Below are 13,596 nucleotides of genomic sequence, written 5' to 3'. Positions count from 1 at the left end.
TACCAGATCAAACATTGGTGGCAAAATGCTGCGGGGATTCTGTTTGGGAAAAGAACTATGCCTAGAATCACAGAACACCACTATGTAGGGACTGTGTCACCATACCATATCAGTACCTATGAGCACCAATCTAGACAAGCTCATAGTGCCGTACCTGCCAGGTCAGTTGGCACCCCAGCACAGAACACTTTAGTCTCCTCAGGGAACTGTGGTAAAACTGTTTCGTTCTCTCAGTCTTGCATGTCCATGATAAACAGAAAGGAGACAAGAGAACATTTTACAATATTTATTGAAACTATTGTGCTCTAATATGAAGCAACTGTGCTGCATCTAGGGGGCGCTAGAGGGCGCACTGCGGAATGGCTGGCTAGTGTGTCAGCTCCGCCGGACGGACGCGATACTAGCGGCCTTTCACCTTCCAAATCCATCGACACTGACCCGAAAAAGCGTGCAGCGGACGTCGGAATAAGCAGCCGACACAACCCTAGCAAAATATCGGCCAAAATCACAGCGGAGACGAGCGGAGTTTCAAAATGGCCGCGCCCGACGATCGATGCCGATGGCGACTTGGGCAGCTGTGAGGACGAAGCCGGCATATTTTCGCCCAGCTGAATACAGCACTGAGGTACTGTCTGCTAAATAGCGCTACGAGGAGGCTGGGGTCAAATGTGGACGAAGAGAACACCACAACACGGGATGCGTTCCAGCGACCACAAGATGGCGGCGGCGCTGGAACGCAAGTGAAATATAGCGGCGGCTACCCGCGAAGAAGACGCGAGGAGCCGCAAGTGCGGGGACTCTTTGCATGGCAGCCAGTTGGAGCGGAAGGCACCGGAGAGAACTGACAAGCAGGGGCACACCCCCACCCTGAAGGCGTGTGACGGATCGCGACTTACTGCTGCAATAACGGTCAGTCACAAAGGGTGGTGTGATGCGATCTCGGAGGGGCCTGCTGTGCAGCTGAAACAATTACCTGCGGCGGGAGAAGCTTGCCGACGACAGCATGTATGCTGGCACTGCTGCACTTGAAGATCAGTAGCGTGCTGTGTGCAGAGTGTGCACCATAAGACTTGCTGCGCCGTGGGAGTCAGACATACCCTGAGGACTGCAGGGGTGCAATATGTTTGGGATGTGTAACAAGTGGAGCCCTAACAGGGAGCGACTATAAGGGCAACCTGGCGCCTTGATAATATTGGGCAGGCACAAAGGAACAAGCACACCCATATAGCGTCTGATGAATAAGAATACCTTGCAGTGGGGAGCTAGAACACTGGCACGCCGCAACCTATCGACTGCAAGCACTCCGACAGCGATAAGCCCGAGAGCGACTAGGCGAAGTCCACAACCACAACCCGGTAATATGGGAAAGCCAGATAAACAACAAACCAAACTCCCATTCGAGACCAGGAAACAGGTCAAGAATAATGCGACCATCTCAGATGTGGAGGGAGAGCAAGAGATGGCCGATGGGTCTGGAATGGAGTCGGTACTGCGAGCAATCCAGCAAAGTCTGCAGGAGATGAACAGCAAACTGGACAACGTGATATTACGAGTGGACAATATGGCGGCGAAGATGGAAAAGCACGACGATCGAATCGTGGAAGCTGAGCAACGGATCTCTAAGGTGGAAGACGACTCCAAAAATACATCGAAAGTCTGCGGCGGCCTAGAAAAAACGGTGGAGAGCCTACGTGCCAAGGTGGAGGACCAGGAAGCGAGGTCTAGGCGCAATAATATCCGCATATCGGGCCTGCCGGAGTCCACCAACACTGGCAAAATGGAGACTTTCATCAAAACATTACTGAAAGAGATCTTTGGCACTGAAAAGTTGTCACCGGTATTCCTGATTGAACGTGCACACCGCTCCCTGGCGCCCGTACCAAAACCGGGTGCTGCCCCGCGCATGATCATTGCTCGCATGCTCAACTACGGGAACAGAGACAAGATCCTCCGACTTGCCAGAGAAATGGGTAAAATCGTATATCCGGAAAATACCCAGGAATTCTATCCGGACCATACCATGGCAGTGCAGTTGGCGCGCAAGGAATTTGCTCCAGTGAAAAAGAAACTACGTGATCTCGGACTGGAGTATGCCATGATCTACCCGGCGAAATTCAAAATCACAAATGCGGGAAAGCCTGTTATTCTTCCAACGGTTCAAGCGGCACAGGAGTATCTAAAAAAATTGGGAAAACGGCGGAAGGCGCAGGATCGAGACGAACCGACAAGTGATATTGACTGAATCGACATGAGAATGACAAATCACTTTGCACTGCAGGACGAACTGGACCTAGAGACGGCTTGCTACCGACACGGATTTCCGAGTGTGTTGACGGTCATTACGTCAACGAAGGGTCAAGGAACTACATTCGGAATGGATTGGTACATGGCAACGAGAACACAAATGAATTGTGCACATGGACCTCACTACTGATCTGGCACGAGACGGTTTCTTACACAGTGAGTAAAAAGATGGTGCGTTATGGACAGGGGGTGTAGAACAGGCCTCATGGCCAAGGGCGTGATTTGCAAACCCCCATTGTGAACAATACTCTGAACCCGTTGGTCATGGGGGTGGGGGACACCTAAGCCCGGGGTGCAAAGACAAGGAGTTGGGCCCAACCGCACTGTCCCACTGGACACCACGACTGTGATAAACCCGCACTAGAAAGAATTGCTGAATTGCACGCTAGCATATGGCGAGCATAAATGACTATGATTGTGTTGCGTCATACTGATGATACATGTTGGCGGGAGGATGAGGGAGAGAAGGATTATTGTCACAAAGTTTTGACTAAAGCGCATGCGTCTGTCCACGTCCACTATGTGGATGGAGATGTGTGTACCTGGCGACACCCCCGAGCGGGTGCGCCCCAATTCAAGTTCTACTATGAGGTTAAATGTTGAAGGGGGAAGGCTTTGGCAAAGTTTGGGCGCTAAAGTGGGTGGAGGGCGGGAAGGGAAACTGGGAGCTGTTCACTTTGAATCACTGTGTCTGAGAAGCATTGCGACCTCCTTATTCATACATTGTATTGCAACGAATGGTATACCCCATTTCAAGTTATTAATGTTTAACTGTAAATTGAAGCTACTTACAGACCTACCATACTTTAAAAAGACACCTAGCAAGATACGATAGGCAAAACACCCAAAGCCGTGACGCGACCTAGCACACTAAAACTCATCACGTGGAATGTCCGAGGCCTAGGCAACCCGAAAAAAATTCGGCAGATGTTTGCATATTTTGACCGCTTACACATTGACATAGCTTTCCTGCAGGAAACACACATGGCAACCAACAACACATCTACGCTAGGCGCAAAATGGGCGGAATCAGTCACCAGCTCGAACTACTCCTCTTATTCTAGGGGGGTTAGCATTTTGGTGCGAAAGGGGGTATACTTTACGATCTCACACTTACACAGAGACACCGATGGTAGAAGCGTCATTGTAGTGGGTACGGTGAGACAACGGCGGGTAGTATTAGTAAACACTTATGGCCCTAACATAAACGATCGCGGGTTTTTTAGGAGCGTGTGGCAAGACATAGCTGACATCCAAGCTAACCATATACTCTGGGGTGGTGATTTAAACATAGCGTTGCAGGACGGGCTTGACAGGACGATACATACGTTGGAACCACATGCTAAGGCAAGAGAAATGATTCGAGATGCCATGGACGACTTACGGTTGGCGGATATGTGGAGGGTTCGTCACCCAGGGGAGGCGGTAGCGACACACATTAATGCAGCACACAACAGCTGGTCTAGACTGGACTACTGGCTGGGCACGCAGGAAATACTAGCATGGGTTACTCATATCAAACACCTACCACGAACGCTTTCAGATCACAGTCCTGTGCTCCTAGAGGTCAATATCCCACACTACGAGCCACCACCTTTCACTTGGCGTTTCAATGCGGCAGCGTTACGTGACCCATTGTATGTAGACATCATACATAAGGCAATGGTAGATTACTTTGAACTGAACTGCCCCACGACTGAGGACCCATGTCTACTGTGGGAAGCTTTTAAAGCCACGATGCGGGGGGTGTGCATCAGTACGTCCACAGGTATCCTAAAGGGCATAAGGCAACAGCTACATACGCGTGAGAGTGCCATACACACTTTGGAACAGAAATACACGCAGACGGGAGACTCTAAGATATTGGGAGAAATACAGGCCCTACTGGTGGAACATAGACAGTTTGCCACTGACGAACTTAAATATGTGTCCAAGCGTAGAACCATCAGACTATATGGAGAAGGAGGCAGACCAGGCAGAGCACTAGCCGAAAAAATTTGCTCTGGACGAGCGCCCCAACACATAACATCCATACGTACCCACGCAGGAGAGGTAGTCAGGGACATCAAGGGGATAACAAAAGAATTTATGACGTCTTATGGTACGCTTTATGAGGCACGGCCATCACTCCCGCAGGAGGACTTACTGTCCTATATGGCAGACGTGGAAATTGAGTGGCTAGCTGATGGTCACAGGGAATACCTGGCTCGTCCTATCGCGGTGGAAGAAGTCACAGATACTATTAAACGGTTGCCGAACGGCAAGGCACCGGGGCCTGATGGCTTCGTGACAGAATTCTATAAGATGTTTGCGGACCTGCTAGCCCCACATTTATTGAGACTCTATGGGGCAGCGCACGAGGCCCAGACTCTACCAATGTCTATGAGGGAGGCTATGCTTATTGCGCTCTTAAAGCCGGGTAAAGAAGAGGATAAGTGCGACTCATATCGCCCCCTCTCACTGCTAAACGTAGAAACGAAAATAATAGCAAGCCTACTGGCAGATAGGCTTAAACCGCTTATGCCCCTGTTGATACGGCCTGACCAATCTGGCTTCATCCCGGATAGATCCACTACACATAACACACGCACATTATTTGCATTAGCTCACTACCTGGCACCGGAAATAAAAGCTGTGGCAGTATTATTGGATGCTGCTAAAGCGTTCAACACAATCGACTGGTCCTTTCTACAAGCAGTTCTGATACGTATGGGGTTTCCCCCTATATTCATGAGGTGGGTCTCAATGTTATACACAAACTTAACAGCGCGCATTAGAATAAACAAATATGTTTCAGAGCCCATCCCAATCTGTCGAGGCACTAGACAAGGGTGCCCACTCTCGCCGATGCTTTTTGCTCTAATATTAGAACCCCTGGCTTGCAAAATCCGACAACACCACCATTATTCGGCCATACAACTTCCAACACGTCCCATACACATCTCGCTCTATGCAGATGACATGGTATTATATGTAAAGAATCCGGAACAGCACCTCAATCTGCTATTAGGGGAATACATAAAATTTGGTCAACATTCAGGGTTACAGATAAATTGGGCTAAATCCCTTATTTTGGCACTGACGGACAGCACACACCCGACACCCCTGGACTATCCACTGGAATGGCAAGATGAGCTGACGAAATATTTGGGAGTATGGTTTCATAGGGATCCCGAATTGGTCATCCGTACTAACTATGGCAGAGCAATAGCGTCCCTAGAAGATAAAATTAAGCAATGGAATAAACTGCCATTATCCCTGGCGGGCAGAGCGGCAAAAATTAAAATGGTACTTTTGCCAAAGTTCCTTTATCTGTTCAATAATATCCCAATAAAGACCCCGGCGGAGGTATTCCGAAACATTAAAACACTGGTGCTTAATCTGCTCTGGGCGGGAAAGCAGGCCAGGCTGGACCTACACACTATGACACTGCCATATGCTAAGGGGGGTTTCAAGGTCCCAGATTTCTATCTTTACTATCTGTGCGCACAGGCGCAATTTGCGCATTACTGGTACCACGAAATACCTTTCTTGACCCATGTGGCTGTGGAGGCAGGAGATGCAGATCCCACTAGCTAACATACTACCGCACAAACGACCTAGACTACACGACCATGACATTAATCCTGTTAACACTACCACGGAGGCGTGGAGACTGATGGGAAAAGCAGCAGACAGCCTACCACTTTACGCGCCTGCACTTCCGCTGGCTCACCACCCGGCAATTTCGGTCACGCAGGAACAGGTTGGAATGGATTTGTTACGGTGGGCAGGGATAGACAGACTAGGCGACCTATACGACAATGGTGTCTTTCAGACGCTAGACAAATTGGAATATATTAGTAACCCAACACTACTATTTAGTTTTAATTACTACAGGCTGCAAAGGGCGATAAAAGAACACTTTCCAACTTACCCAGAAGAGCCCAAGGCACTGGCACCTTTGCAATTGATTCTCACCACGCCCACAGCCTCAAACCTGGTATCTAAATTATACACAAGCATACAACATGACATAGGAGGGAACACTGACGGGGTGAGGGACAAATGGAGTGCAGTATTGGAGGATCCACTCTCCGACGATGAGTGGGCAACCACTTGCCTGCTCACTGGCATACTGACACCAAACGGGAACTTAAGGATCATTCACTATAAATATCTGCACCAGATGTACTATACGCCCCAGAGGCTGTCCAAATACGGACTCAGGGACGACTCCAAATGCATTAGATGTAGGCAGGAGAATGCGGACTTCATGCATTTAACGTGGCACTGTCGCAAGGTGGCAGGATACTGGGAACAGGTGATACAAGTGCTAAACGAAATGCTTGGGGCTTCACTTGAATGTAGAGCAAAGGTTTGTCTGTTGGGTATTGTCCCGCAACTAAGAGCGCAAAGGTGCAAATTCTGTGTGGTTGCTCTGTTACTGGCCAAACGAAGGGTGACTCTACATTGGAATAGTAGGCGGGGACCAGGGGTCAAAAACTGCCTGGAGGATTTAACATATTGCCGAGACACACTGACCACATATGAGGAAGAGTTGCCGATCAGGTCACGTCCCAGAGACTATTGGATGTACTTGCGTACCTATTTACTGGAGCATGGCACGACAGAGACAGATGATAATTAATGGCAAGGTCTTCAAACACATGCATGGAATGGAGTAATAGACTGTCAATTGATGATGAGGGGGGAGGATGCTGTGACACAGAGATCTTAATTCTAGAGGTTTCCTTTTATTTTCTACTTGTTTTGTTGTTATATCAGAAAAAATATATAAAAAGTAAGATCACTGGCATGAATGTAAGCATTTATAGCACTGCTTTATGTTTCATGGGCTACTTTCCGCAACGCCGCCGGTCCTATGGATGTCCGCTGATGGGCCGTGTACACCAAGAACGTAATTTGTGGAATATACGATTGTGCAGCCGGCCTGTTAAGGTTGTAGGCGCGGAAACATGTATTATTTATCTGCAAAGTGCAATAAACCTCTTACACCAAAAAAAAAAAAACTATGCTGCATCTAGAAAACAGACAAAACGTAGTAATGTAATTAGCATCACTAACAAACAATGAAAAGTCCTATCATGGTTATTGATATATTTTCCTAAACCTAGCCTCATGATCTCTGGGATGGTACCGGACCTCATCCCTGGCATCTGCCGTTAGCTGGTCCGGATCTCAGATTGTGCAGAGCTGGCGCGCTTGTCCCAGGGCTTTTTCTCAGCTAGAAATTCTCCTCTCCATTATCAAAATGGCAGGTCTCTGCTTCTATGATACAAAATGCCATGCTCGAAAACAGCAGCTGGATCTCTTCTATTATGTCTAGGCGTTAGTGTCCGACCACTGAGAAAAACAGGGCCCAATGTTTTTTGACCTTGTACTAAATGTTCAACCTGAATCCCAGAAGAAGAGCTGAATAATAAAACATGGGCAGCCTATTTCTAAAATAATAGTGTGGTACAAAAACAAGCATGTTACTATGGGGCACAGCATCATTGCACCAGTTTTCGATTCCTAAATTGCGAAAATTAAGGAATCGCAATTTATAAATCGCAAACGGCAATGCATGATTAAATCGCAAATATTTTTGCGAATTCTTTATTTCCCTTTATTGCGATTCACATTTTGCGAATCGCAATTAAGGAAAACCTTCCCATTGATTCCTATGGGCCAAAAAGCCCATAGGAATCAATGGGAAGGCATTAACATTTTGCGATTTTCATTTTGCGAATCGCAATTTGTTAATGCATTTCAAGGGTGCTGAGGGGGGTCCAAAGGACCCCCCCCTTGCACCCTTGAAATGTTATTTTAAGTGCAAGTTTCACACACACATGTCCAAAGGACATGTGTGTGTGTGTAACATGACACTTTCAAAAATGCTTTTTTGAGCATATTTGAAAGATTTTGCAAATTAACACGAGGTTCACCCTCGTGTTAATTTGCTCCCCCTATTTGCGAATTCACATTTTTTTAAACATTCATGCATTGCATTTAAGGAATCGCAAAAATGCGATTCCTTAAATGCAATCGCATTTTTAGAAATCGCAAAAAATTGCGATTTATAAAAAAATGTTTAATGCATCCCAAAAAGTGATTTTGGAATTGCAAACGGCCAAATTTTGCGATTCGCTACGTTTGCGACTCCAAAATCACTTGATGCATGTGCCCCTTTGTAACATGTGCAAAACAAAAGCAGGCTAAGTATGCTGTTAGGCTAACATAGGCCTTTGCAGTGGTCTGGTCCCTGAAGAAATTGAGGCCATACCTGTTTGGCACTCACTTCAATGTTCAGACAGACCATAAGTCCCTTTTATGGCTTAAACAGATGAAGGGTGAAAACCCAAAACATTTGAGGTGGTCCATTTCCCTACAGGGAATGGACTATACAGTGGAACATAGACCTGAGAGTAACCATGCCAATGCAGATGGACATTCCTGATTAATGAAGACTCAACTGGGCAAGGTTAGTCACATCTACTTAAGTGAGGGGGGGGGATTGTGTAGGAAAGTAGGATGTACCACTTTTTGCCTGGTGCTAAGCTGTATTATGACTAGTCTGACTGGCATCCTGCTAATCCGGAAACTCAGATATCTGCGTTCTCCCTAAGTTGTTGTATTGAGTATTTAGGTACACTCCAGATTGGATACTGGGTACCCTTATCAGTCCCTAGTTATGGTACTAAGGTACCCGGGGCCTAGGTACCCAAGAGGTCCTCCATGGGCTGAAGCATGCGTTATGCCACCCATGGGAGACCATGCACCTTGGAACTACAGGCCTGTCATTGCAGTCTGTGTAAGTTGGTGCAGGCATCACTTACTATAGATATAGGTTTACTATATCGAAGGGTCACTGCACTTAAAACCTATAAGTCATCCTATAGCAGCCCTTTGCAATCCTGAAGGCAGGGTGCTTGGTTCTAACTGCGAGGGCGCCACGGCATGAGCAGGCCACCCAGCAGTCTGCAGAGTCCATTCTCCCGGGTGTTCAGTAAAGCAGCCATATACTATATAGAGGGGTGATGACCATTCCAAAAACGGCTGTAACGAATCCTAACATGCAAAGATGCTGGAATCATACCCCCACAACGAAAACGGTGTGGGAGGTATGATTTCAAGCACTGAAAGAGCCCTCCGTTAGGCTCTCAGTGTTCCCAGTACCAGTCTTACAGGCCCGAACAGCACACAATTGCTGCCAACCAGAGACAGATTTCCGCCCTCCTGCTGCTGAGCCAAGCTCGAGCAGAGGAAGGTGAGACAATAGGCATCCTGTCACAGGGCACGGGCACACTTGGTGTCCCCTTGCATAGTCCAGTTCAAACCAGTTGTTGGGGCAGTTGGCTCTTACTCTAGCGCAAACCGGGACACAGGACATGGAAGTAACCTCCCCCTGTCCAGAGCCTCCCCTGTGTAGGTCCCTTTATTCGTTCAGACACCACTGCACTTCTACAGTAAGGGCACTCTGGACTTCGTTTGGGCCTGACTTTGTTTCTCTTCCAGCCTACTGCATCGTCTGTGCCTGTGCACCATACAGGAACCTTCCAAGGCCTGTGAAGCATCAAAGACACCTTAAGTCTTCTCCTTTGGAGTGAAGGAGTCACTCCCCTGCAGGCACCCCAACTAAGTCGGCCGGTCTGCAGATGCTGAGCTCCTTCAGACTCCGTGGGCTCTGCAACACAGGTAGTTTTCCAGAACTCTGAAGTCTGCTCTACCCTCTCACCAAATTTGAGGCCAGTATCCCTCGTGGGGTTTACAATAACCGAACGTCTGTGCACTGCGTCCAACTTGCAGTTGCAAAAGCATATTGGTTTTGTTAGACCTGGCACCTTGGCGTGAGTTTCCCTTCCACTTTTTGCTGATGTGCCTCAGATGTTTTGCTGGTGTTCGATGCTCAGGGCACTGCGCCACGGCCGATCCGTGCCGCAGTGCAAGTGCTCCCAATGTAAAGTGTATGTGTAATTGATTTCCACGATTGGATTATTTGGTTTACTGTCAGTCCCCAGTAAAGTGCACGAGGCGTGCCGGGGCTTGTAGATACAAATGCTGCTAGTGGGCCTGCAGCGCTGGTTGCACCACCCACAGAAGTGGCCTTGTAAGATATGTCTCGGGTCCGCCATTGCTGACCACGCGTACGGTCTCGTACTGTCGCGCTGACTGTGCAAGTGCCCACACTTGCCAGTCCCAGAACCTTCCCTCACCTTCATATCAGTCACCCCTACGGTAGGCCTACGGGCAGGGTGCATTGTAAGCGTAAGGTAGGACAGGCCTAGAGTGTGGCATGTCCTAGTAGTGAATTACCGCCCTTTTCACGTTCTTCACTATTGAAGAGCTACCTGTTCTCTTAGGCCAGATGAGCTGTCGGAGCTATTACACGCTATAGTCCCGGCAGGCTCAGGGAACACGGTAGCAGGTCGAGTTTAGTATGCCTGAACTCAGAATAATAAAATACTTCCTTTAGTAAGGTTTATTTTAATATCCTGTGTTTGCAAATGCTACTTTTAGAAAGTAGGCCTTTGCTCGCCTATCTGTTCAGCTCGCCTCCGCCAGGATGTGTATCTGCTGTCTGGGTTTGTGTGAGTGACAGGGCTCGGAGATTCCCGGGGATAGTCGGGTGCTCCAGGTGGTGAATGGGATGCTTACACCAGGATGGGTGGGTGGAGTAGTCCTTGACTCTGAATTGGGTTGTGCTCCACCACCACAATGCTGGCTCCACCTCCTGCGGAGCGTCTGATGTCTCTGCCCTGCACCCTGAAAGAAGACGGCAGCGTCCTGTCAACAAAGTACTCCAGAACCGGGTTGAACCAGGCTCAGGCCCCCTGGCCTGCAAAGACAAAAGAAATGCAGTATAAATATAGGAGCTCCGCTCCTTACAAATCAGATCCAGTTTTGACCACGACGAACCTCTGCCTGACTAGAAGGACCAAGAGAAGCTGAAGAACGGAAACCAGTCTGTATCCTGTTGGACTGGCCTGCAGTGGTGCCTTGCTGAGAACGGAGAGGAAAGGACCAGAAAGGACTTTGTAGACTTGTGCCTGAAACGATCTCCAAGGGCATGATCGAGAGCTTGCCCCTGAACTGAACCCCAGGACCATTGGGTTCTATCTGCTTGTGCCCGTCTGCTGTTGGGCCTCAGTTCTTATTCTCTCGCCAGAGTTGTGACTCGGGTGCCTTCGCCCCCTCGCAGGTCGTGACAGCTTGGAGCCTGGTCGCCCCTCCGTAGAGAGCCCCGCTCATCCCAGAGTCGCTCTCCGCTTCAGTGCCGGGCCACCTGCTCTCCTGTCACCTCGCCGCTTACGGAGCGCGTTGTGTGCCTCTCATCTTCTCCAGCCGGAATCTGCACAGAGAGCATTCCATAGCCTCGGACGGTCCGTACGTCGTAACGTACCCGACTGTCTCGCTTTGCGCTCCTGCATACCAAGGCTTGTGCCGCACCTCAAGAAAGGCCCCCCCGTACCGGGGTACCGGAAGCCTGGTGCTGCACCCTTCTGCCCGAGAACTCGACGCCCCTCACAGATCCATGAGTACGACCCGGCGTGCTAGGAAGTAGTACGTCCCGCAGGCCTGAACGTCGCCTCGCCCCATGAGCTGCATCGTCCCGGATCGCCGCAACCCTTCACAGTGTAGCTCCCCCGCCACGCTTCTCGAGGGGGACTGAGCCGGAGAGATCCTCTGGAGAACAGTCGGCCTCGTTCGGGGTCCGCCCTCACAAGTAGCCGCGCCTGAAACGCCTCGGACTTCACCCCGCAAGGTACACTTGAACTCCGTCTCGAGTTCATATCGGATCCAGGGTCCGCAACGTTCTTATTTCCCTGTCATCGTACCTTGCTGAAACAACGAACATTGAAAGACTAAGTTTGCCTATTGTAATCTGGTGACCTCAATTTACTAAACGTTATTTGGTCTTGTGATAATCCTGCTTGAATTTATCTTTTATATAAAGTATACGTATTTTTGATACAACCATACGACTGGTGTCCATTTGTGGCGGGTCAGTGGGTTTACTGTGTGTGATCATGAATGCTTAACTTACTATCGCCCTGAGGATTAGCCTTGTCTGCTCGAGCCACACTACCTAGAGGGTGAGCAGGGGTTATTCGAAGGAGTAGTTCCCTTGCCCTGACGTGTAGCTGAGGGTCCTTGCTTGTCACAAGTGCATACCTGTGCCAACCAGAGACCTCCGGTTCCAACAGGTTTCTTTCCAAGAAGATCTTCGGGCACCAAGTAGCCCCAACCTCGAGCATCTCCTGTAACCAGAATCTTCAGTCACAACGCCTCGTTGCCTGCATCTTTTGGTGAGCTGCTTAAGGTCCTCCCGCAACTCCAGTTCCTCTAGCCTGTAGGTCCACTTGAGGGTCACACTTGTTTATTTTGAGCTTCCCTGATTTCTGTGGCCTGACCTGACACCCCTGCTTTTGGTTAGACCACTGTACCATGCTGGTCCCGACGTTTCTCCTTCTTTTATTCCTGCATGGCTTGCCTTTGCCAAGGCTTGTTGGTGCTCCCGCCCGACACGGACCCCTCAGTACTCGACATCCTTCATGGGACAGCTCGTGTATGTCTCCTGGTCTTCCTCAGCGTCGCCTGGTCCTCCCAGTTGCACAGTCAAGGTCATTGTCATTCTGCCTGAAGCACCCGACATCGGAGGGTATTCGTCCTCCAAGTCTCCTGGTCCCTCTTGAGTGACATAGACTCTGTCTCCTCTGCTTTCAGGTACTCCTCATCAAGAATCCACGTTTGGATTCCCACGGACACTTTTTCCTCTTCCAGCAGCAGCACTTTCCTGAAGACCTTCATTGGGTTCGACAACTTTTCCGAGACCACTTCACATGTATGCAACCGGTTTCCGTGGTGTAGGTAACGTGGGTACTAGGGTATCCACAGGCGGGGTGGCTCTCCAACCTTCTGTCTTCCACAGGGTCTCTTCAGGGTCCAGTGGGAAGATCCAACAGTGACTTGCACATAGACTTGTAGACTTGTACGGAGCACGCAGTCGTGTTCCCACACTGCACACTCTCTCCGTGGGATCCCTATCTACTTACCTTGGGCGGGTCTGTGGGTCCCCAGCAATTCTACATCCTCTCAACACTGTCTTGACTCGAGTCGTGGTTCTTATACCACTTTTAGTATATAGTTTGGTACCCCCCGGGGCCACTGTGCATTTCATGCTATTTACTGTGTTTCTTTGCTGAAGTATTGTGTGCATTGTGTTTCTCTCCTTGTGGGAGTTATTGGAACGTACTAGAGAGTATTATATAATAAATACATATTTTTATAAATACTTGGTGTGGTTCT

Source organism: Lissotriton vulgaris, chromosome 5, assembly GCF_964263255.1.
Source record: "Lissotriton vulgaris chromosome 5, aLisVul1.2, whole genome shotgun sequence".
In the NCBI taxonomy this organism is placed as follows: Eukaryota; Metazoa; Chordata; class Amphibia; order Caudata; family Salamandridae; genus Lissotriton; species Lissotriton vulgaris.
This window is presented reverse-complemented; position numbering follows the sequence as displayed.